Here is a 26153-nt window from a genome sequence, read left to right as displayed (position 1 = left end):
CCGAGATCTTCGTATCCCAAGAGGTGTCGAAGAACGCCAATACTGGGGCTGTGGTGAGCTTAATTTTGAGCTCCCCCCATTCCTTCTGGTGTGTGTGTTGCCACTGGAACTCCGTGGACTTCTTAACTAGGTGGTGAAGAGCCGTTGTGTGGGAGGCAAGGTTGGGAATGAACTTCCCCAGGAAGTTGACCATGCCTAGGAAGCGTAGCACAGCTTTCTTGTCTGCCGGCTGCGGCATGGCTGTGATGGCGCTCACCTTGTCTGCATCCGGACGGACTCCTGACCGGGATATGTGGTCCCCCAGAAACTTTAGCTCAGTTTGGCCGAAAGAACACTTGGCTCGGTTGAGGCGCAGGCCGTGTTCCCGTATCCGAGCGAAGACACGCTGGAGACGACTGATGTGCTCCCGTGGTGTGGTGGACCAGATGATGACGTCGGCAACATAGACACGCACCCCTTCGATGCCCTCCATCATCTGCTCCATGATCCTGTGAAACACCTCGGATGCCGAGATGATGCCAAATGGCATCCGGTTGTAGCAGAACCTGCCGAAAGGGGTGTTGAAGGTGCACAGCTTTCGGCTGGACGGATCCAGCTGGATCTGCCAAAAACCCTTCGAGGCATCCAGTTTTGTGAAGATTTTAGCCCGGGCCATTTCGCTCGTGATCTCCTCCCGTTTGGGTATGGGGTAGTGTTCCCTCATTATGTTGTTGTTCAGGTCCTTCGGGTCGATGCAGATGCGGAGCTCGCCGGAGGGCTTTTTAACACACACCATGGAGCTGACCCATGGCGTGGGCTCCGTGACCCGGGATAGCACCCCTTGGTCCTGGAGATCCTGCAGCTGCTGCTTGAGGCGGTCTTTGAGTGGCGCTGGGACCCTGCGAGGTGCGTGAATGACCGGGGTGGTGTCCAGTTTGAGCCGTATTCTGTAAGTGTAGGGCAGTGTGCCCATGCCTTCGAATGCCTCCTGGTTGTGGGCGAGGAGCGAGTGGAGCTGTGCGTGGAACTCTGCACCCGGGAAGTCTGACGTGCCTTCTGGAGACAGAGCGTGTACCCGCTGAACGAGGTGGAGAACCTTGCATGCCTGTGCGCCTAGTAGGGAGTCCTTTTATGAACCAACAATCTCGAACGAGAGTGTGGCCGTGTGTGTGTTGTGTGTCACCTGGAGCTGGCAGGATCCCATGGCCGGGATAACGTTTCCGTTTTAGTCGACCATCTTACAACGGGACGGCCGTATTGGTGGTCTGACCTTCATGGCGTAGAAGGCAGACCATGCTATCAGGTTGGCGGAGGTGCCAGTGTCCAGACGGAATGTTATCGGTGATCGGTTGACCGTTAGGGTGGCACATCATTCATCACCCGGATTGACACTGTTCACTGGCATCGGCTGGTGGGTCCTACTTGGAGACATCCGGTTCCTGTCGATGACCGCAACGCGGAAGGCTTCCCGGTCGTCTGTATCGCCGGTCTGTATATCGTCCGGGTATGATTCGGAGTACGGAGGCTGAATGGTCCGCACGTCCCTGCGAGGCTGTCGGAATTGGGGAGCGTTGGCAGGTTGAGCTGCTCGACAGCAGGCAGCGTAGTGGCCCACCTTGCCACAGCGGAGGCATCGTCGGTTCTTGCGGGACATTGCCGCTTTAAATGTACGGATCCACAGTTGCCGCACGTCGTGACATCATGGCATTCGTTGCGCCATCGCTCATGCGCAGTTCGGTCTTGCGGCGAGCGCGCCTGCGCGTCACGTCCATCTGCGTCGACGTCTCTTTTGGCGCGTACAAGCGCGGGAGGCCCCGGAGAGCGGGCGAAATGGCCGCCCCCGTCCGGGCCGCGGGCCGGGAGGAACTCTATGGACTGGACCCGCTCGGCCGCGTAGGACCCCTGCCCTGCCGATTCGGCCGCCTGGAATTGGGAGTAGCGGCTGGTCGCGTTTTCATGGAGGACGCAGGTTTCGATGGCGGTGGCTAGGGTGAGGCTTTTAATTTTGAGGAGCTGCTGGCGTAGGGTGCCCGAGGTGATCCCAAAAACTATCTGGTCCCGAATCATGGAATCGGAGGTGGCCTCATAGCCGCAGGACTGCGCGGGGATACGGAGGTGTGTCAGGAAAGATTGAAAAGGCTCATCCTTACCCTGCAGGCGCTGCTGGAAGAGATACCTCTCGAAGCTCTCGTTCACCTCGACGCTGAAGTGTTGCTCGAGTTTGAGAAGGACCGTCTTGTACTTGGTCTTGTCCTCACCTTCCGCGAACACCAGGGAGTTGTAGCTGTGGATGGCGCGTTGCCCTGCCGTGGAGAGGAGGAGGGCGATCTTCCTGGTGTCCGATGCATTCTCCCTGTCTGTGGCTTCTAGGAAGAGCTGGAAGCGCTGTTTAAACAGCTTCCAGTTGACGCCGAGGTTTCCAGCGACTTGGAGCGGTTGCGGCGGGCTGATGGTGTCCATGGCGCAGGATGGCGGATTCCGGAGGATGTGTAGGTAGGTCTCACAGGTACTGGGTTCCAATCCTGGTACTATGTCGTATTGGGTGCGCTGCTACACAGACAAACCAACACGGTTGCGGAAGGTACAACTCAGTTTTATTACTAACAATATTAACATTTGTAAACTGGTTGCTGTGGTTCGTTCATTACCCTCTAACCTGTGGACCTATTCCGAACACTATCTTGGAGAGGCACTCAGCACATGGTGAATGTCTGAGTGGCACGCTGTGAGCTCTGTGCCCTGAGCTGTCTCCTGCTGGAAACTTCCGGAAGTGTCGTGTTCCCTGTTTTATAGTGTGTCTGCTCTTGCCTGTGATTGGCTGTGACGTTGCGTGTGTGTTGATTGGTCCGTTGATCTGTCCATCAGTGTGTGTGTGCGATTGCACCATGACGTTTATCTGAATATCATGACGACAATTACTTTGAAGTGTGTGTTTACGTTTTTGTGTGTGTGAGTGTGTTTGCGTGCGTGTTTTGCTACCCTGTAAACAGCTCAACCCAGCAGCCCCAGAACCGAGCAACGCCCATTGTCCCTCTGACTGAGTGGGCACCCGAAGCTAAGTATAGGCTTTGAGTAATGTGAGAAATGAACATTCTGTGTTGTCTTTGTGCTGTTTCTACATGTATATACTCTGGTTCACAATTAAGATGTCAACAATGAAGCATGATGGGAAAATTAACATGTCAAGTTCCCAGTAAGCTATAGTGAGCGAATTATTATAACGATGTACCAGGATGACCTTCGGGGAAGAACGGGATGAACAATAACAGAACTTGCTAAGCAAGGGGGAGATAGCAGGTGCAAGCAGGGGGCCCCATTCTTATCTTTAACTGCCGGTCCAAGGATGGTTTAGTTTGTAGAGTTCTAAGCATGAGTAGATTTGCCTGTGTGTAAATAAATGAGCATTGCTTTTGAACTTACTAACTGGTGTATCGAGTCTGTGATCAGTATTCGGTTCTGAACCTTGTGGGGGTGCCGAAAGATACCTGGCGACTCTTGAGCAAACGTCATTAAACAGAGCCAAATTAAGAGACAACAGCAAGTTAGCAACAGGAGTTAATCACTGCGGATGCCTTGTCGCGCTCCATCACCTCGCCCTGTGAACATGTCGACTTCATCCGCCAGGTTGAGGCACAGGTGAAGCTGTGTGCCAGCAACCTCCCGGTCTCAGACGAACATTCGAGAAGAGACTGCCAAGGACCCTCTTCTGCAGCGGGTTATGCATCACCTTACAAATGGTTGGCAGAAAGGGCAATGCCCCCAGTTCTTTAATGTTAAGGACGACCCAACAGTCGTAGAGGGGATCCTCCTCAAGCTGGATCGTATCGTTATTCCTCGCAGCCTCCAGAGCTTGGTACTCAAACAGATCCACGAGGGACACCTCGGTGTCGAAAAGTGTAGGCGCAGGGCCCGGCAGGCTGTCTATTGGCCTGGTATCAACAAGGATATATCCAACATGGTCCTTAATTGTGCAACCTGCCAGCGTTTCCAGCCTGCTCAGCCCAAAGAAACACTCCAGCAACACGAGATCGTGACCTCTCCGTGGTCCAAGGTGGGAATCGACCTTTTTTCACGCCAATGGGCGTGACTATGTGCTCATCGTAGATTACTTCTCAACTTACCCGAAGTGGTGAAACTGTCCGACCTCACATCAAGGACAGTCATCAAGGCCCGCAAGGAGACATTTGCCAGGCATGGTATTCCGCTCACTGGCACGAGCGACAACGGTCCCTGCTTCCACAGCCACGAGTGGTCCAACTTCGCGAACTTGTACCAGTTCAAGCACATTACCTCGAGCCCGCATTACCCGCAATCCAACGGGAAGGTCGCGAAAGGGGTCCATATCGTGAAGCAACTGCTCTGCAAGGCTGCGGACTCAGCGTCTGACTTTAACCTTGCGCCCCTGGTGTTCAGGTCAACCCCTCTGTCCACCAGTATGTCTCCAGCACAGCTCCTTATGAGTCGTGACCTGCAGACGACTGTTCCGGCCGTTCATTTACCTGACCTGGATCACCTCCCAGTGCTGCAACTCCGAAACCGGCAAAAAGCTGACGTACGATGCTCGTGCTACTGATTTGCCCGTGCTCACTCCGGAAGATGCTGTTCGCATCAAGTTGCCTGGTGGAGGCTGGTCAGCTCCAGCTGTTGTGGTTCGACAGGCTGCTCCCAGGTCCTTCGTGGTTCGCATGGCGGATGGCTCCATTGTCAGGCGCAACAGAAGGGCACTACGCAAACGTGCCTGCCCACCACCGGATCTCACGTTCCCAGCTGTCGTTATGCCTTCTCCGGACACCTCGCTCCACGAGGCCACCAACCTGGCTGCAATCCCGCCTGTCAAGGCGCCGACGTCCCCACCCCCACCTCTCAGGCGATCGACAAGGATCCGACGCCAGCCCCAGAGATTAGACTTCTAAATATTTCCTTTGTACATATTGTTCTGTATCTTCACGCTAGACACCTTACAAGTACATATGCCTTCACTCGCCATTTGCTGCAAAAAGTCATATCTGTATCTATGTCGTATATGCTCTAAGCACCCGACAAAATTTTTAAAAAACGGGGGGATGTCATAATTTGCACCCATGCACATCATGAGGTAAAGACAGGTAGTGACAGACACCCAGGTTAGCCAATCAACATACAGGATAGAACACAACCAATCACCAGACAGAACACTAGAGAGGGGCTTCCTACTATAAAACACACGAGGCATCAGCACTCCGCCTCGTTCCACTGGTGACAACTGTAGTGACAGTCAGGGTGTACTGGGTGTACAGAGCTAGTCTGGTCTAGATAGTTAGAGCCAGCTGTGTGCCTTGTTACAGAAGTTCAATAAATCGTATTGAACCAACTCCTAAGTTTGGTGTCTGCTTTACAGTCCACCTTCATCCAGTTGCAGTCCGTGTTGCTCCAGGGTGAATAACACAACAATCATGACTGGGACTTGCGCCAAATTCCAGAGTTTGAATTTCAATTGAAGTTAAATATATGCGTTGGTGCGGAGTCGGAACTGTGTCCCGAAGGTATTAACCTGCGCCTTTACGTTCCAAGCCCAGTGACATTAATACTACACCAAATCCTCCCCTCACCCCTCCGAATTATCCAGTCAGTACGGTAGCATTTCTGGCAAAAATTATTTCAGTATATTTATTCAGACAAGTAAGGTGACGTTCATTTTTACAGAACTGGGAGGGAACTTCATACATCTGGTTAGGCTGTTCTCGTTCCGATAGAGAGAGAGAGGTACAGAGATAGACGGAGAAAGAGAGAGAGGCAGGGAGAGACAGAAAAACACATAGGTGTCAAAGGCTGACAGAGAGAGACTTAGCGACAGAGCGTGAGCGAGGGAGACAGAGTGAGACAAGGACATGGAACGGGTGAGACAGAGAGAGGCAGACATGCAGAGGGGAAGATTGGGAGACAGAGCGAGATAGACACAGAGAAAGAGAGAGACAGAAGGAAAGACAGTCTCAGGGTGGGAGAGAGAGACAGAGAGAATGAGAGACAGAAAGAGAGACAGAGACTGGCATTGAGAGACGTGGAGACAGGAAGAGAAAGAGAGAGACAGAGAGCAGAGAGAGAGAGAGAGACAGAAAGAAACAGACAGAGAGAGAGACAGAGTGAGAGAGACAGAGAGAGAGACACACAGAGACTGAGAGAGAGAAACAGCGAGAGAGAGACAGAGAGAGAGACAGAGAGAGAGAGAGTTAAAAAAAAACAAATTTAGAGTACCCAATTGTTATTATTTTTTTTTCCAATTAAGGGGCAATTTAGCTCAGCCAATCCACCGACCCTGCACATCTTTGGGTTGTGTGGGTGAAACCCACGCAGACACGGGGAGAATGTGTAAACTCCACACGGACAGTGACCCAGGGTCGGGGTACAAAGAGAGATAGAGGCAGAGAGAGAGAGACAGAGAGAAAGAAAGGGAGAGAGAGACAGAGAGAGACAGAGAGAGAGACAGAAAGAGAGACAGTGAGAGAGATAGAGACAGAAAGGGAGACAGAGAGAGAGAGACAGAGAGAGAGACAGAGAGAGAGAGAGACAGAGAGAGAGAGCGAGACAGAGCGAGAGACAGACAGAGAGGGAGAGACAGAGAGAGAGACAGAGGCAGAAAGAGAGAGACATAGGGGGAGAGAGACAGAGAGAGAGAGGAACAGAGAGAGAGACAGAGACAGAAAGAGAGATAGAAAGATAGATGGAGAAAGAGAGACAGAGAGAGAGAGGTGGAGAAAGAGAGACAGAGAGAGAGAGGTGGAGAAAGAGAGACAGAGAGAGAGAGAGACATAGGGGGAGAGAGGCAGAGAGAGAGAGGAACAGAGAGAGAGAGAGAGACAGAAAGAGAGATAGAAAGAGAGATGGAGAAAGAGAGACAGAGAGAGAGAGGTGGAGAAAGAGAGACAGAGAGAGAGAGAGACATAGGGGGAGAGAGACAGAGAGAGAGAGGAACAGAGAGAGAGACAGAGACAGAAAGAGAGATAGAAAGATAGATGGAGAAAGAGAGACAGAGAGAGAGAGGTGGAGAAAGAGAGACAGAGAGAGAGAGGTGGCGAAAGGGAGATAGAGAGAGAGAGAGACATAGGGGGAGAGAGACAGAGAGAGAGAGGAACACAGAGAGAGAGACAGAAAGAGAGATAGAAACAGAGATGGAGAAAGAGAGACAGAGAGAGAGACATAGGGGGAGAGAGACAGAGAGAGAGAGGAACAGAGAGAGAGAGAGAGAGAGAGACAGAGACAGAAAGAGAGATAGAAAGAGAGATGGAGAAAGAGAGACAGAGAGAGAGAGAGACATAGGGGGAGAGAGACAGAGAGAGAGAGGAACAGAGAGAGAGAGAGAGAGACAGAGGCAGAAAGAGAGATAGAAAGAGAGATGGAGAAAGAGAGACAGAGAGAGAGAGTTGGTGAAAGAGAGACAGACAGAGAGAGAGAGAGATGGAGAAAGAGAGACAGACAGAGAGAGAGAGAGATGGAGAAAGAGAGATATAGAGAGGTAAAATGATGAAGTCAGGTTGGTGACGTACCTGTGGAGGGATGGCAGTGCAGTGGCAGTCAATGAGGATGGTGTCCAGGGTAATGAACACGGAATAGAGAGCTGCTTGGGATAGTGCTACAGTGTCACCCTGACATCACGGGGAACCTGTCACCAGTGAGTCAGGTGCAGAATTGGATTGGTCTCCGGGAGACACATAGAAAGGAGAGGCATGCATTGAGGAAGTGATCTGTGAAGGATAGGTAAAGATGTATAGATAGTGAGATAGCGTAGGAGCGAGAGAGGCAGATAGAGAAACTGAGAGAGAAAAAGAGTGAGAGAGAGAGCGAGGGAGACAGAGAAAGGCAGATGGGGAATGGACAGAGACAGAGAGCGACGACAGAGAGAGACAGAGAGAAAGACGGGGAGAAGACAGAGAGAGAATGACAAGGACAGAGAGAGAGGGACCGCGACAGAGAGAGGGACAAAGAGAGATAGCGAGAGTTAGAGGGAGACAGAGAAGGTGAGGGGGAGAGGGGCAGAGAGAGAATGGGGAAGAGAGACGTAGAGCGAGGCATCGAGAGAGACCCAGTCAGAGAGCTGGAGAGGATTAGGGAGGGAAGTCTACAGCGTACGGACCACCCTAGACAGAGAGAGAGATAGACAGAGAGGGAGAGACAGAGAGAGAGACAGAGGCAGAAAGAGAGACAGAGAGAGAGACATAGGGGGAGAGAGAGAGAGAGAGAGAGGAACAGAGAGAGAGACAGAGACAGAGACAGAAAGAGAGATAGAAAGATAGATGGAGAAAGAGAGACAGAGAGAGAGAGGTGGAGAAAGAGAGACAGAGAGAGAGAGGTGGAGAAAGAGAGATAGAGAGAGAGAGAGACATAGGGGGAGAGACAGAGAGAGAGAGGAACACAGAGAGAGAGAGAGACAGAAAGAGAGATAGAAAGAGAGATGGAGAAAGAGAGACAGAGAGAGAGAAAGACATAGGGGGAGAGAGACAGAGAGAGAGAGGAACAGAGAGAGAGAGAGAGAGAGAGACAGAGACAGAAAGAGAGATAGAAAGAGAGGGAGAGACAGAGAGAGAGACAGAGGCAGAAAGAGAGACAGAGAGAGAGACATAGGGGGAGAGAGACAGAGAGAGAGAGGAACAGAGAGAGAGACAGAGACAGAAAGAGAGATAGAAAGATAGATGGAGAAAGAGAGGCAGAGAGAGAGAGGTGGAGAAAGAGAGACAGAGAGAGAGAGGTGGAGAAAGAGAGACAGAGAGAGAGAGACATAGGGGGAGAGAGACAGAGAGAGAGAGGAACAGAGAGAGAGAGAGACAGAGACAGAAAGAGAGATAGAAAGATAGATGGAGAAAGAGAGACAGAGAGAGGTGGAGAAAGAGAGACAGAGAGAGAGAGGTGGAGAAAGAGAGATAGAGAGAGAGAGAGACATAGGGGGAGAGAGACAGAGAGAGAGAGGAACACAGAGAGAGAGAGAGACAGAAAGAGAGATAGAAAGAGAGATGGAGAAAGAGAGACAGAGAGAGAGAGAGACATAGGGGGAGAGAGACAGAGAGAGAGAGGAACAGAGAGAGAGAGACAGAGGCAGAAAGAGAGATAGAAAGAGAGATGGAGAAAGAGAGACAGAGAGAGAGAGTTGGTGAAAGAGAGACAGACAGAGAGAGAGAGAGATGGAGAAAGAGAGATATAGAGAGGTAAAATGATGAAGTCAGGTTGGTGACGTACCTGTGGAGGGATGGCAGTGCAGTGGCAGTCAATGAGGATGGTGTCCAGGGTAATGAACACGGAATAGAGAGCTGCTTGGGATAGTGCTACAGTGTCACCCTGACATCACGGGGAACCTGTCACCAGTGAGTCAGGTGCAGAATTGGATTGGTCTCCGGGAGACACATAGAAAGGAGAGGCGTGCATTGAGGAAGTGATCTGTGAAGGATAGGTAAAGATGTATAGATAGTGAGATAGCGTAGGAGCGAGAGAGGCAGATAGAGAAACTGAGAGAGAAAAAGAGTGAGAGAGAGAGCGAGGGAGACAGAGAAAGGCAGATGGGGAATGGACAGAGACAGAGAGCGACGACAGAGAGAGACAGAGAGAAAGACGGGGAGAAGACAGAGAGAGAATGACAAGGACAGAGAGAGAGGGACCGCGACAGAGAGAGGGACAAAGAGAGATAGCGAGAGTTAGAGGGAGACAGAGAAGGTGAGGGGGAGAGGGGCAGAGAGAGAATGGGGAAGAGAGACGTAGAGCGAGGCATCGAGAGAGACCCAGTCAGAGAGCTGGAGAGGATTAGGGAGGGAAGTCTACAGCGTACGGACAACCCTAGACAGAGAGAGAGATAGACAGAGAGAGATAGACAGAGAGAGAGACAGAGGCAGAAAGAGAGACAGAGAGAGAGACATAGGGGGAGAGAGACAGAGAGAGAGAGGAACAGAGAGAGAGAGAGACAGAGACAGAAAGAGAGATAGAAAGATAGATGGAGAAAGAGAGACAGAGAGAGAGAGGTGGAGAAAGAGAGACAGAGAGAGAGAGGTGGAGAAAGAGAGAGAGAGAGACATAGGGGGAGAGACAGAGAGAGAGAGGAACACAGAGAGAGAGAGAGACAGAAAGAGAGATAGAAAGAGAGATGGAGAAAGAGAGACAGAGAGAGAGAAAGACATAGGGGGAGAGAGACAGAGAGAGAGAGGAACAGAGAGAGAGAGAGAGAGAGAGACAGAGACAGAAAGAGAGATAGAAAGAGAGGGAGAGACAGAGAGAGAGACAGAGGCAGAAAGAGAGACAGAGAGAGAGACATAGGGGGAGAGAGACAGAGAGAGAGAGGAACACAGAGAGAGAGAGAGACAGAAAGAGAGATAGAAAGAGAGATGGAGAAAGAGAGACAGAGAGAGAGAGAGACATAGGGGGAGAGAGACAGAGAGAGAGAGGAACAGAGAGAGAGAGAGAGAGACAGAGGCAGAAAGAGAGATAGAAAGAGAGATGGAGAAAGAGAGACAGAGAGAGAGAGATGGTGAAAGACAGACAGACAGAGAGAGAGATGGAGAAAGAGAGATATAGAGAGGTAAAATGATGAAGTCAGGTTGGTGACGTACCTGTGGAGGGATGGCAGTGCAGTGGCAGTCAATGAGGATGGTGTCCAGGGTAATGAACACGGAATAGAGAGCTGCTTGGGATAGTGCTACAGTGTCACCCTGACATCACGGGGAACCTGTCACCAGTGAGTCAGGTGCAGAATTGGATTGGTCTCCGGGAGACACATAGAAAGGAGAGGCGTGCATTGAGGAAGTGATCTGTGAAGGATAGGTAAAGATGTATAGATAGTGAGATAGCGTAGGAGCGAGAGAGGCAGATAGAGAAACTGAGAGAGAAAAAGAGTGAGAGAGAGAGCGAGGGAGACAGAGAAAGGCAGATGGGGAATGGACAGAGACAGAGAGCGACGACAGAGAGAGACAGAGAGAAAGACGGGGAGAAGACAGAGAGAGAATGACAAGGACAGAGAGAGAGGGACCGCGACAGAGAGAGGGACAAAGAGAGATAGCGAGAGTTAGAGGGAGACAGAGAAGGTGAGGGGGAGAGGGGCAGAGAGAGAATGGGGAAGAGAGACGTAGAGCGAGGCATCGAGAGAGACACAGTCAGAGAGCTGGAGAGGATTAGGGAGGGAAGTCTACAGCGTACGGACAACCCTAGACAGAGAGAGAGATAGACAGAGAGGGAGAGACAGAGAGAGAGACAGAGGCAGAAAGAGAGACAGAGGCAGAAAGAGAGACAGAGAGAGAGACATAGGGGGAGAGAGACAGAGAGAGAGAGGAACAGAGAGAGAGACAGAGACAGAAAGAGAGATAGAAAGATAGATGGAGAAAGAGAGACAGAGAGAGAGAGGTGGAGAAAGAGAGACAGAGAGAGAGAGGTGGAGAAAGAGAGACAGAGAGAGAGAGAGACATAGAGGGAGAGAGACAGAGAGAGAGAGGAACAGAGAGAGAGAGAGACAGAGACAGAAAGAGAGATAGAAAGATAGATGGAGAAAGAGAGACAGAGAGAGACAGGTGGAGAAAGAGAGACAGAGAGAGAGAGGTGGAGAAAGAGAGATAGAGAGAGAGAGAGACATAGGGGGAGAGAGACAGAGAGAGAGAGGAACAGAGAGAGAGACAGAGACAGAAAGAGAGATAGAAAGAGAGATGGAGAAAGAGAGACAGAGAGAGAGAGACATAGGGGGAGAGAGACAGAGAGAGAGAGGAACACACAGAGAGAGAGAGACAGAAAGAGAGATAGAAAGAGAGATGGAGAAAGAGAGACAGAGAGAGAGAGAGACATAGGGGGAGAGAGACAGAGAGAGAGAGGAACAGAGAGAGAGAGAGAGAGACAGAGGCAGAAAGAGAGATAGAAAGAGAGATGGAGAAAGAGAGACAGAGAGAGAGAGATGGTGAAAGAGAGACAGACAGAGAGAGAGAGAGATGGAGAAAGAGAGATATAGAGAGGTAAAATGATGAAGTCAGGTTGGTGACGTACCTGTGGAGGGATGGCAGTGCAGTGGCAGTCAATGAGGATGGTGTCCAGGGTAATGAACACGGAATAGAGAGCTGCTTGGGATAGTGCTACAGTGTCACCCTAACATCACGGGGAACCTGCCACCAGTGAGTCAGGTGCAGAATTGGATTGGTCTCCGGGAGACACATAGAAAGGAGAGGCATGCATTGAGGAAGTGATCTGTGAAGGATAGGTAAAGATGTATAGATAGTGAGATAGCGTAGGAGCGAGAGAGGCAGATAGAGAAACTGAGAGAGAAAAAGAGTGAGAGAGAGAGCGAGGGAGACAGAGAAAGGCAGATGGGGAATGGACAGAGACAGAGAGCGACGACAGAGAGAGACAGAGAGAAAGACGGGGAGAAGACAGAGAGAGAATGACAAGGACAGAGAGAGAGGGACCGCGACAGAGAGAGGGACAAAGAGAGATAGCGAGAGTTAGAGGGAGACAGAGAAGGTGAGGGGGAGAGGGGCAGAGAGAGAATGGGGAAGAGAGACGTAGAGCGAGGCATCGAGAGAGACACAGTCAGAGAGCTGGAGAGGATTAGGGAGGGAAGTCTACAGCGTACGGACAACCCTAGACAGAGAGAGAGATAGACAGAGAGGGAGAGACAGAGAGAGAGACAGAGGCAGAAAGAGAGACAGAGAGAGAGACATAGGGGGAGAGAGACAGAGAGAGAGAGGAACAGAGAGAGAGACAGAGACAGAAAGAGAGATAGAAAGATAGATGGAGAAAGAGAGACAGAGAGAGAGAGGTGGAGAAAGAGAGACAGAGAGAGAGAGAGACATAGGGGGAGAGAGACAGAGAGAGAGAGGAACAGAGAGAGAGAGAGACAGAGACAGAAAGAGAGATAGAAAGATAGATGGAGAAAGAGAGACAGAGAGAGGTGGAGAAAGAGAGACAGAGAGAGAGAGGTGGAGAAAGAGAGATAGAGAGAGAGAGAGACATAGGGGGAGAGAGACAGAGAGAGAGAGGAACACAGAGAGAGAGAGAGACAGAAAGAGAGATAGAAAGAGAGATGGAGAAAGAGAGACAGAGAGAGAGAAAGACATAGGGGGAGAGAGACAGAGAGAGAGAGGAACAGAGAGAGCGAGAGAGAGAGACAGAGACAGAAAGAGAGATAGAAAGAGAGGGAGAGACAGAGAGAGAGACAGAGGCAGAAAGAGAGACAGAGAGAGAGACATAGGGGGAGAGAGACAGAGAGAGAGAGGAACAGAGAGAGAGACAGAGACAGAAAGAGAGATAGAAAGATAGATGGAGAAAGAGAGGCAGAGAGAGAGAGGTGGAGAAAGAGAGACAGAGAGAGAGAGGTGGAGAAAGAGAGACAGAGAGAGAGAGACATAGGGGGAGAGAGACAGAGAGAGGAACAGAGAGAGAGACAGAGACCGAAAGAGAGATAGAAAGATAGATGGAGAAAGAGAGACAGAGAGAGGTGGAGAAAGAGAGACAGAGAGAGAGAGGTGGAGAAAGAGAGATAGAGAGAGAGAGAGACATAGGGGGAGAGAGACAGAGAGAGAGAGGAACACAGAGAGAGAGAGAGACAGAAAGAGAGATAGAAAGAGAGATGGAGAAAGAGAGACAGAGAGAGAGAGAGACATAGGGGGAGAGAGACAGAGAGAGAGAGGAACAGAGAGAGAGAGAGAGAGACAGAGGCAGAAAGAGAGATAGAAAGAGAGATGGAGAAAGAGAGACAGAGAGAGAGAGATGGTGAAAGAGAGACAGACAGAGAGAGAGAGAGATGGAGAAAGAGAGATATAGAGAGGTAAAATGATGAAGTCAGGTTGGTGACGTACCTGTGGAGGGATGGCAGTGCAGTGGCAGTCAATGAGGATGGTGTCCAGGGTAATGAACACGGAATAGAGAGCTGCTTGGGATAGTGCTACAGTGTCACCCTGACATCACGGGGAACCTGTCACCAGTGAGTCAGGTGCAGAATTGGATTGGTCTCCGGGAGACACATAGAAAGGAGAGGCGTGCATTGAGGAAGTGATCTGTGAAGGATAGGTAAAGATGTATAGATAGTGAGATAGCGTAGGAGCGAGAGAGGCAGATAGAGAAACTGAGAGAGAAAAAGAGTGAGAGAGAGAGCGAGGGAGACAGAGAAAGGCAGATGGGGAATGGACAGAGACAGAGAGCGACGACAGAGAGAGACAGAGAGAAAGACGGGGAGAAGACAGAGAGAGAATGACAAGGACAGAGAGAGAGGGACCGCGACAGAGAGAGGGACAAAGAGAGATAGCGAGAGTTAGAGGGAGACAGAGAAGGTGAGGGGGAGAGGGGCAGAGAGAGAATGGGGAAGAGAGACGTAGAGCGAGGCATCGAGAGAGACACAGTCAGAGAGCTGGAGAGGATTAGGGAGGGAAGTCTACAGCGTACGGACAACCCTAGACAGAGAGAGAGATAGACAGAGAGGGAGAGACAGAGAGAGAGACAGAGGCAGAAAGAGAGACAGAGAGAGAGAGACATAGGGGGAGAGAGACAGAGAGAGAGAGGAACAGAGAGAGAGACAGAGACAGAAAGAGAGATAGAAAGATAGATGGAGAAAGAGAGGCAGAGAGAGAGAGGTGGAGAAAGAGAGACAGAGAGAGAGAGGTGGAGAAAGAGAGACAGAGAGAGAGAGAGACATAGGGGGAGAGAGACAGAGAGAGAGAGGAACAGAGAGAGAGAGAGACAGAGACAGAAAGAGAGATAGAAAGATAGATGGAGAAAGAGAGACAGAGAGAGACAGGTGGAGAAAGAGAGACAGAGAGAGAGAGGTGGAGAAAGAGAGATAGAGAGAGAGAGAGACATAGGGGGAGAGAGACAGAGAGAGAGAGGAACAGAGAGAGAGACAGAGACAGAAAGAGAGATAGAAAGAGAGATGGAGAAAGAGAGACAGAGAGAGAGAGACATAGGGGGAGAGAGACAGAGAGAGAGAGGAACACAGAGAGAGAGAGAGACAGAAAGAGAGATAGAAAGAGAGATGGAGAAAGAGAGACAGAGAGAGAGAGAGACATAGGGGGAGAGAGACAGAGAGAGAGAGGAACAGAGAGAGAGAGAGAGAGACAGAGGCAGAAAGAGAGATAGAAAGAGAGATGGAGAAAGAGAGACAGAGAGAGAGAGATGGTGAAAGAGAGACAGACAGAGAGAGAGAGAGATGGAGAAAGAGAGATATAGAGAGGTAAAATGATGAAGTCAGGTTGGTGACGTACCTGTGGAGGGATGGCAGTGCAGTGGCAGTCAATGAGGATGGTGTCCAGGGTAATGAACACGGAATAGAGAGCTGCTTGGGATAGTGCTACAGTGTCACCCTGACATCACGGGGAACCTGTCACCAGTGAGTCAGGTGCAGAATTGGATTGGTCTCCGGGAGACACATAGAAAGGAGAGGCATGCATTGAGGAAGTGATCTGTGAAGGATAGGTAAAGATGTATAGATAGTGAGATAGCGTAGGAGCGAGAGAGGCAGATAGAGAAACTGAGAGAGAAAAAGAGTGAGAGAGAGAGCGAGGGAGACAGAGAAAGGCAGATGGGGAATGGACAGAGACAGAGAGCGACGACAGAGAGAGACAGAGAGAAAGACGGGGAGAAGACAGAGAGAGAATGACAAGGACAGAGAGAGAGGGACCGCGACAGAGAGAGGGACAAAGAGAGATAGCGAGAGTTAGAGGGAGACAGAGAAGGTGAGGGGGAGAGGGGCAGAGAGAGAATGGGGAAGAGAGACGTAGAGCGAGGCATCGAGAGAGACACAGTCAGAGAGCTGGAGAGGATTAGGGAGGGAAGTCTACAGCGTACGGACAACCCTAGACAGCCGAAGGCACGGCCGCCAATGGCGACTCGATGGGGAATCAGGGGATGCTCGAGAGGCCAGAATTGAAGGAGCGCAGAGATCTTGGAGGGTCATAGGAGGCGACAGAGATAGGGAGGGGTGTAGGAGCTGGAGGAGGTTACAGAGATAGGGAGGGTTGTCGGGGCTGGAGGAGGTTACAGAGATAGGGAGGGGTGTAGGGGCTGGAGGAGGTTACAGAGACAGGGAGGTTTGCAGGGGGCTGGAGGAGGTTACAGAGATAGGGAGGCTTGTAGGGACTGGAGGAGGTTACAGAGATAGGGAGGTTTGCAGGGGGCTGGAGGAGGTTACAGAGATAGGGAGCGTTGTAGGGTCTGGAGGAGGCGATAGAGATAGGGAGGGTTGTAGGGGCTGGAGGAGGTTACAGAGATAGGGAGGGTGGGGCTGGAGGAGGTTACAGAGATGGGGAGGGTGGGGCTGGAGGAGGTCACAGAGATAAGGAGGGTTGTAGGGGCTGGAAGAGGTCACAGAGATAAGGAGGGTTGTAGGGGCTGGAGAAGGCAGATCCTGAATGCGTTGAATGCCATATTTCAAAAGCCCATAAATATTTCTGCTATCTTAGACCTAAAACCTAAGAAGACTGAAGAGCCAGAGGAATTTCTGGAGCGTTTTAATGAAATCTACCGTGGGCAGTCAGGCGACTTGCCATATCAAAATGGTCAGAATTCCCCTCAATATTGTGCTATGTTAATGCATTGCCTACCACCTTCTGTGGCTACTGCCGTGAAATGTAATAACATGAATTGGACAGAGAACGACCCTTCCCAGATGGCAAGGGCAGTCAGATTTTATTGGAAGGAGGGTGTAGGCCAGGAAGGAGGCTCAGTTACAAAGATTAAGACTGAGTATGTAATGAGAAAGGATGATCTGAGACCCCAACAAGCGGCAGAAATGGTAGTTTACCAGCTGGAGCCCCAATATTGTGACTTTGGGTGGGTGGATCAGCGAGGGGGATGATATCAAACCCACCCAAAGGGACCCTCAGCTCCTTTTTATGGCCCACCGTATGCATCAACAGCTTTACAACCGCCGCCCCCTCTGAGGGGCCATTGGTCTACTGGGAGAAGAGGACGGGGCAGATATAGAGGGAGCAATGCATGTTTTAATTGCGGCCGTGCCGATCACTGGCAACAGGAATGCCCCTTTAAAAGACAGGCAGCAGAAGGAGATTATCCGACCCAAAGGAGGGGGTACCCACCAAGGAGAGGACAGACGAGATACACTGACTTCTCCCAGGCAAACCCTTTCCCAACACAGGATTGACTAGCTAATTTAGTCATAAGGACTCTCCAATCGGTCAGGGAACCTATTATCTCTCTGCAGACAGGAGATTAACATCACTCATTTGTAAACGACACTGGAGCAGCCATGTCTTCTGTGCAATCAGAACTTCGACTACCACTATCCGACCACACGCAGCAATTGTCGGGGTTCCAAGGACAGGTGTGTGAGTATCCTATTTCTGAACCTGTGACAGTCACTTACGAGAATAAGTCTGCAGATCATCAGTTTGTAGTGACTACTGGATTGGACTGTAAATTGTTGGCCCGAGATTTACTTTGTATCTTCCAGCTACAGCTAGAGTGCGGAGACGAGGGGGTAACGGTTAAATCATGGAGGATGAGACAACAGTGCTATATTTCTATCACCCCCAGTGGTGGACGTTAGACATTGAACATTCACTGCATCACGTTACCCTGGCCTATGACAGAACCGGACCAAACAGGGAGTTGGAGGACAAATACCGGCCATTAATTTGGACCGAATGGCCAGTCAAAGTTACAGCCACAGTCACGGGAAAAGAAGGTACAGCCGATTTTGTTACAATATCACCACATTTATGGCCACAGTCAGCTTCGGTAAGCCCTCATATTACACGTCAGGTCCATGACCAGTACCATGCCAGGGATATGGGGCGAATGGTCAGGAGGGCAGTGGATCATTCAGATCCAACAGAGTATGCACTTCAAGTCATGCCGGACGGCACTGCCATAAAATATTTTGAGGTCCCTGAAACGATTCACACTCGACTGCAGCATCACAGGGGACATGATGTGTTGGAATATGTCAATCCACAGGTCTGGGCGGAATACCCATCACAAGTGGGAAAGACAAATGTTACACCTATAAAGGTAACGATTAAGGACCATGTAAAGCTACCTTCCATTCGGCAATACCCCCTGAAATCCCAAGCTGCTCCGTCTATAGACAAATTAATTCAAGAGCTGTTGAAACAGGGTATTTTGGTCCCTTGCCAATCAGAATGTAACACCCCCATACTTGCTGTGCCTAAACCAGCCAAACCAGACCAGTACCGATTAGTACAGGATTTACGTTCAATCAATGCCATCGCATAGCCGTTACATGCTCTCACCCTCCAACAGGATATTACGGTGTATAGCTCCCACTCGGTCATCGCACTACTGAGGCAACTGCAGACTCAGCATCTTACCGCAGCTCGTCAGAATAGGTATGAGATATACCTTTTGAACAATCCACGTCTGACATTTAAATACTGTACCACTATCAATCCAGCCTGTTTTCTTAGTGGTCCCCCTGTCCATGAAGACGCACCTGGCCACGACTGTTTAGCCTTGATTCAGGAAACTACCACAATAAGGGACGATTTGAGTGACATTTCGTCAGAACAACCTGACATGATTATGTGTGGTCAAATATCCCACCGGGGTTTAGTTAATGACCTACTGCAGGCCCTCCTTCTGCCAGCGCAGATTTCCGCTATTAAATGTGCTGCCCACACAAATGGTAAGACCCCAGTTGACGTTGGTAATGAACGAGCAGATTGTGCAGCCCAGACAGCCGCGCAAATTCAGCAAGTAATGGTGCCTAAGATGTTAAGTTAGACTAACCGATCTACTATAAATATGTCTGCTTCTGACAAGTCAATGCCAACCATCCAAGACGTCATAAGGTTACAGGAGGACGCTCCTGAGAGTGATAAACAAATGTGGAAACGGTTAGGTTGTACATATGATTCTGTTTCCTCTTTATGGACCACGCCTGCACATCAGACTTGTATGTCTGAGGTACTGGCTTTATGGGTCATCGAATGTGTACACTTTGCAACTCATTGTGGGGCTCGGGGGACTAGTGATTTGTTGCTGGACACTTGGTGGCACCCTAAAATGCAGGGGCTGGCCCAGAGTATCAGTAATCGGTGTTTGATTTGTCAGCAATATAACACCGGCAAAGGTATCCCTTGTGGGAAGGGGCAAACCCCGTTGCCCAGTGGTCCCTTTGAGACGCTCCAAATGGATTACATTGAGTTGGAAAGGTGTCAATGTTATAAATATGTTTTGGTCATTGTGGATGTGTTCAGCAGATGGGTCGAGGCGTATCCGACTACCGATAATAAAGCTGCTACTGTGGTTAAAGTTCTGATGCGGGAAATCATTCCCTGGTACAGTAGACCAGCTCAGTTGAGTTCTGATAACGGGCCTCATTTTCTTGGACAGATTAACCTGCCTCCCTTCTCCAGCGCTGTTTTACAGGTGTGGAGCATGATGGGGTGGCTACTCACCGTCTGTGTGATATTTGGCCTCACTTCTCTTGGAGTGTTATTGGCGATGGACATGGAAAAGGGGAATATTATCTATATTTGTAACCCCAACCAATCTACAAGGATACATCACCTATGCAAAGGTGATGTTCTTCGCTGCCCCCATATACGAGGACATGGTATCGACTCATGGAAGGTCGTCAAAGTTAAGGAGAATGCAGGAGTCCTGAAGCAATTGCACCGGTCCCGGCGATGGGAAGGGAACATTATATGGACATTGCCTTGTTTTTGGAGTACATGTAAATTTGATTTTGGATGTGTTAAGATTGGTGCGATAAAGGTAACATCAGACCGTCAGGAGAGCGTAGGAAGAGGCTGTGAGAGAGAGGGACTAGAGAAAGGAGGGGGCGTGAGAGAAGGGAAGTACAGCTAGAACGTAGGTTACCGGGAGATACACTTAAGTTAATTAAAGGCCAAACTGAGGAAAACCCGGGTAGTATGAATCTCTTCTACCAGATTTACCATCGCTTGTATGGCCAGGGACGGGTTGTCTGCTACCCGGACCCCGCAGCGGTGTCTAGGTTATTTTCTGTTTCACCGCTTTGGGGCACTCCCCAAACGGTGGTTCATTGTCAGCATTCCGAGTCACCGCCCGAGCACGTCACTCTTCCTTACGATCCGGATTCAGCACCGCCGGCTATTTGTCTTCCCCTTCCTCGGGATAATTCCCATTCACAGTACGATAGGCTGCGACGGTGGAGGGCGTACATACCTGGCCACTTCACTCCCAATAGGGATTCCCGGTCGTACGAGAATTGTTTCAGCAGTGAAGGATACGGCTGTTTGCTGGTAGAGGTGGAAACGAATATAATATGTCTGTTCCCCACCTGTACGGACAGGAGGTGCCATATCACCCAGGCGTCTGGCCAATGCGTTTGTTACAACACCACTTGCGTTCCATTGAGCGCCGGCCTCCAGCTCCTTTGTGGCTGGGGGAATGTCTCTCATATCACTGTTGGGACGAGGGCTTTCCGCATTGCTAGGCGGCCCGAATGGGCGTTTCAAAGCTAGATAAACTGGGCTACTGGGGGGTTCCTTGGCTGTCAGCAATAGGAATTATTTTATTTGTGGCCTTACCATCTTGGGAAATGAAACCTTGGGAGCCCTCGGGGCAATAACCAAGGAATTGTCTCAGCTACGGTTGTTTGCAATACAGAACCGGTATGCTCTTGACTATCTTCTGGCCCGTGAGGGTGGGGTATGCACCATAGTACAGGGCAAGTGTATCATGGGAGTTCAGGACTTGACCGCTAACATCACTAAATTTATGGATCACATACGGGATCACCTGGACGGAATGCAGGATCCTGGCTCTTGGGGTAACTGGGGATTTGGAGGTTGGAAGGACTGGTTGATAAATATGGCCATGTATTTAGCAGTGGCTATTGGCTGCATCTTTGTGGGACTAGCCATCCTTAAATGTGTGATGGGTAGAATGCGGGGTGCACTGGAACAGATCAACGCCCCTAAAATCTTAGCTGTCAAAATCCACGAGGGTGCAGCAGATGAAGGGGGGCTACGCCAGGAATTGGAAATGCAGCGACGGATCTTTTTCGATGAGGGACAGTAGCTATGGATTGGATAGTTCGATTATCATGGAATGAAAAAAGGAGGGAATGACGAATGTGATATAAAATAGTTACTTTAGAGATATTAGTTACTGTAATGTAGAGGTAGGTCAGTTACATTCTGGTGAGTTCGCAGACAAAGGATTTCAGACCGCATGGCAAAGCAAGGAGGAGGTGTGTCCACCATAGGAGGAGAAAAGGATGCTGGGTAATAGGGGCCAGAGGAAGGGATTGGAATGAGCCAATCAGAATGTCTGACTAGGTCAGGAGGGATATAGGATGACCTATGGGAATCGTGTATGTGAAACTTGATACCATTTGAATTGATTTGCAGAGATCCCTTTGTCTCTTTGTTCATTCGCTTTCCGGGGTGTAGGAGACTGGATGTGTCTTATGCCTCTGGGAAATGAATCAAGCTTGCAAGCCAAATAAAATAACTAATGCTGTACCTGCAAATCCATCTCGACTTTTATTGAGGCCAGACTGACGGGTAAAGAAATTTGGGATTTAACAGTTACAGAGATAGGGAGGGTGGGGCTGGAGGAGGTTACCGAGATAGGGAGGGTTGTAGGGGCTGGTGGAGGTTACAGAGATGGGAGTTGTAGAGGCTGGAGGAGGTTACAGAGATAGGGAGGGTTGTAGGGGCTGGTGGAGGTTACAGAGATGGGAGTTGTAGAGGCTGGAGGAGGTTACAGTGATAGTGAGGGTTGTAAAGGCTGGAGGAAGTTACAGAGATAGGGAGGGTTGTAGAGGCTGGAGGAGGCGACAGAGATAGGGAGGGTTGTAGGGGCTGTAGGAGGTTATAGAGAGAGGGAGGGTTGTAGGGGCTGGAGGAGGTTACAGAGACAGGGAGGGTTGTAGCGGCTGGAGGAGGTTACAGAGATAAGGAGGGTTGTCGGGGCTGGAGGAGGTTACAGAGACAGGGAGGGTTGTAGCGGCTGGAGGAGGTTACAGAGATAAGGAGGGTTGTAGGGGCTGGAGGAGGTTACAGAGATAGGGAGGTTGTAGGGGCAGGAGGAGGTTATAGAGAGAGGGAGGGTTGTAGGGGCTGGAGGAGGTTACAGAGACAGGGAGGGTTGTAGCGGCTGGAGGAGGTTACAGAGATAAGGAGGGTTGTAGGGGCTGGAGGAGGTTACAGAGATAGGGAGGGTTGTAGGGGCTGGAGGAGGTTATAGAGATAGGGAGGGTTGTAGGGGCTGGTGGAGGTTACAGAGATGGGGGTTGTAGAGGCTGGAGGAGGTTACAGTGATAGTGAGGGTTGTAAAGGCTGGAGGAAGTTGCAGAGATAGGGAGGGTGGGGCTGGAGGAGGTTACAGATAGGGAGGGTTGTCGGGGCTGGAGGAGGTTACAGAGATAGGGAGGGTGAGGCTGGAGGAGATTACAGTGATAGTAAGGGTTGTAGAGGCTTGATGAGGTTACAGAGATGGGGAGGGTTGTAAGGGCTGGAGGAGGTTACAGTGATAGTGAGGGTTGTAGAGGCTGGAGGAGGCGACAGAGATAGGGAGGGTTGTCGGGGCTGGAGGAGGTTACAGAGATGGGGGGGTTGTAGAGGCTGGAGGAGGTTACAGAGATAGGGAGAGTTGTAGAGCTGGAGGAGGTTACAGAGATAGGGAGGGTGAGGCTGGAGGAGATTACAGTGATAGTAAGGGTTGTAGAGGCTTGATGAGGTTACAGTGATAGTGAGGGTTGTAAAAGCTGGAGGAAGTTACAGAGATAGGGAAGGTTGTAGAGGCTGGAGGAGGCGACAGAGATAGGGAGGGTTGTCGGGGCTGGAGGAGGTTACAGAGAGAGGGAGGGTTGTAGGGGCTGGAGGAGGTTACAGAGACAGGGAGGGTTGTAGCGGCTGGAGGAGGTTACAGAGATAAGGAGGGTTGTAGGGGCTGGAGGAGGTTACAGAGATAGGGAGGGTTGTAGGGGCTGGAGGAGGTTATAGAGATAGGGATGGTTGTAGGGGCTGGTGGAGGTTACAGAGAAAGGGAGGTTTATAGGGGCTGGAGGAGGTTGCAGAGATAGGGAGGCTGAGGCTGGAGGCGGTTACAGAGATAGGGAGGGTTGTAGGGGCTGGAGAAGGTTACAGAGATAGGAAGGGTGAGGCTGGAGGAGATTACAGTGATAGTAAGGGTTGTAGAGGCTTGATGAGGTTACATAGATGGGGAGGGTTGTGGGGTTGGTGGAGGTTACAGTGATAGTGAGGGTTGTAAAGGCTGGAGAAGGTTACGGAGATAGGGAAGGTTGTAGGAGCTGGAGGAGGTTACAGAGATAGGGAGGGTTGTAGGGGCTGGTGGAGGTTACAGAGATGGGGGGGGGGTTGTAGAGGCTCGAGGAAGTTACAGTGATAGGGAGGGTTGTAGAGCTGGAGGAGGTTACCGAGATAGGGAGGGTTGTAGGGGTGGGAGGAGGTTACAGAGATAGGCAGGGTTGCAGAGCTGGAGGAGGTTACAGAGATAGGGAGGGTTGTAGAGGATGGAGGAGATTACAGAGATAGGGAGGGTTGTAGGGGCGGGAGGAGGTTACAGAGATAGGGAGGGTTGTATGGGCGGGAGGAGGTTACAGAGATAGGGTGGGTTTTATGGGCGGGAGGAGGTTACAGAGATAGGGAGGGTTGTCAGGGCTGGAGGGGATTACAGAGATAGGGAGGGTTGTAGGGGCGGGAGGAGGTTACAGAGATAGGGAGGGTTGTAGGGGCGGGAGGAGGTTACCGAGATAGGGAGGGTTGTAGGGGCGGGAGGAGGTTACAGAGATAGGGAGGGTTGCAGAGCTGGAGGAGGTTACAGAGATAGGGAGGGTTGTAGAGGATGGAGGAGATTACAGAGATAGGGAGGGTTGTAGGGGCGGGAGGAGGTTACAGAGATAGGGAGGGTTGTATGGGCGGGAGGAGGTTACAGAGATAGGGTGGGTTTTATGGGCGGGAGGAGGTTACAGAGATAGGGAGGGTTGTCAGGGCTGGAGGAGATTACAGAGATAGGGAGGGTTGTAGGAGCGGGAGGAGGTTACAGAGATAGGGAGGGTTGTAGGGGCGGGAGGAGGTTACAGAGATAGGGTGGGTTGTATGGGCGGGAGGAGGTTACAGAGGTAGGGAGGGTTGTAGGGGCGGGAGGAGGTCACAGAGATAGGGAGGGTTGTAGGGGCGGGAGGAGGTTACAGAGATAGGGAGGGTTGTAGGGGCGGGAGGAGGTTACAGAGATAGGGTGGGTTGTATGGGCGGGAGTAGGTTACAGAGGTAGGGAGGGTTGTAGGGGCGGGAGGAGGTCACAGAGATAGGGAGGGTTGTAGGGGCGGTAGGAGGTTACAGAGATAGGGTGGGTTGTATGGGCGGGAGGAGGTTACAGAGGTAGGGAGGGTTGTAGGGGCTGGAGGAGGTCACAGAGATAGGGAGGGTTGTGGGGGCGGGAGGAGGTTGGAGAGATAGCGAGGGTTGTAGAGCTGGAGGAGGCTACAGAGATAGGGAGGGTTGTAGAGCTGGAGGAGGTTACAGAGATAGGGAGGGTTGTAGAGGTTGGAGGAAGTTACAGAGATAGGGAGGGTTGTAGAGCTGGAGGTGGCTACAGAGATAGGGAGGGTTGTAGGGGCGGGAGGAGGTTACAGAGATAGGGAGGGTTGTATGGGCGGGAGGAGGTTACAGAGATAGGGTGGGTTTTATGGGCGGGAGGAGGTTACAGAGATAGGGAGGGTTGTCAGGGCTGGAGGAGATTACAGAGATAGGGAGGGTTGTAGGGGCGGGAGGAGGTTACAGAGATAGGGAGGGTTGTAGGGGCGGGAGGAGGTTACAGAGATAGGGTGGGTTTTATGGGCGGGAGGAGGTTACAGAGATAGGGAGGGTTGTCAGGGCTGGAGGGGATTACAGAGATAGGGAGGGTTGTAGGGGCGGGAGGAGGTTACAGAGATAGGGAGGGTTGTAGGGGCGGGAGGAGGTTACCGAGATAGGGAGGGTTGTAGGGGCGGGAGGAGGTTACAGAGATAGGGAGGGTTGTATGGGCGGGAGGAGGTTACAGAGATAGGGTGGGTTTTATGGGCGGGAGGAGGTTACAGAGATAGGGAGGGTTGTCAGGGCTGGAGGAGATTACAGAGATAGGGAGGGTTGTAGGGGCGGGAGGAGGTTACAGAGATAGGGAGGGTTGTAGGGGCGGGAGGAGATTACAGAGATAGGGTGGGTTGCAGAGCTGGAGGAGGTTACAGAGATAGGGAGGGTTGCAGAGCTGGAGGAGGTTACAGAGATAGGGAGGGTTGTAGAGGATGGAGGAGATTACAGAGATAGGGAGGGTTGTAGGGGCGGGAGGAGGTTACAGAGATAGGGAGGGTTGTATGGGCGGGAGGAGGTTACAGAGATAGGGTGGGTTTTATGGGCGGGAGGAGGTTACAGAGATAGGGAGGGTTGTCAGGGCTGGAGGAGATTACAGAGATAGGGAGGGTTGTAGGGGCGGGAGGAGGTTACAGAGATAGGGAGGGTTGTAGGGGCGGGAGGAGATTACAGAGATAGGGTGGGTTGTATGGGCGGGAGGAGGTTACAGAGGTAGGGAGGGTTGTAGGGGCGGGAGGAGGTCACAGAGATAGGGAGGGTTGTAGGGGCGGGAGGAGGTTACAGAGATAGGGAGGGTTGTAGGGGCGGGAGGAGGTTACAGAGATAGGGTGGGTTGTATGGGCGGGAGTAGGTTACAGAGGTAGGGAGGGTTGTAGGGGCGGGAGGAGGTCACAGAGATAGGGAGGGTTGTAGGGGCGGTAGGAGGTTACAGAGATAGGGAGGGATGTAGGTGCTGGAGGAGGTTACAGAGATAGGGAGTGTTGTAGGGGCGGGAGGAGGTTACAGAGATAGGGAGTGTTGTAGGGGCGGGAGGAGGTTACAGAGATAGGGTGGGTTGTAGGGGCGGGAGGAGGTCACAGAGATAGGGAGGGTTGTAGGTGCTGGAGGAGGTTACAGAGATAGGGAGTGTTGTAGGGGCGGGAGGAGGTTACAGAGATAGGGTGGGTTGTATGGGCGGGAGGAGGTTACAGAGGTAGGGAGGGTTGTAGGGGCTGGAGGAGATTACAGAGATAGGGAGGGTTGTAGGGGCTGGAGGAGGTCACAGAGATAGGGAGGGTTGTGGGGGCGGGAGGAGGTTGGAGAGATAGCGAGGGTTGTAGAGCTGGAGGAGGCTACAGAGATAGGGAGGGTTGTAGAGCTGGAGGAGGTTACAGAGATAGGGAGGGTTGTAGAGCTGGAGGAGGCTACAGA

General features: G+C 51.2%; 1 protein-coding gene across 2 annotated transcripts in view; it reads right to left on the bottom strand.

Moving 5' to 3' along the window:
* Positions 1-26153, bottom strand: part of LOC140396032 (carbonic anhydrase 4-like) — a 261039-nt gene that overhangs the window by 121333 nt on the left and 113553 nt on the right. Inside the window, exon 1 of one of the 2 annotated variants that reach the window (XM_072484098.1) lies at positions 7500-7651. The exons of the other annotated variant lie outside the window; for it this stretch is intronic. The gene's annotated coding sequence lies outside the window, so the exon portion shown is untranslated. Of the gene's footprint in view, positions 1-7499; positions 7652-26153 lie in introns of those variants that run through there. 2 annotated transcript variants of the gene reach the window in all.

Source organism: Scyliorhinus torazame, chromosome 19, assembly GCF_047496885.1.
Source record: "Scyliorhinus torazame isolate Kashiwa2021f chromosome 19, sScyTor2.1, whole genome shotgun sequence".
Lineage (NCBI taxonomy): Eukaryota > Metazoa > Chordata > Chondrichthyes > Carcharhiniformes > Scyliorhinidae > Scyliorhinus > Scyliorhinus torazame.
This window is presented reverse-complemented; position numbering and strand designations above follow the sequence as displayed.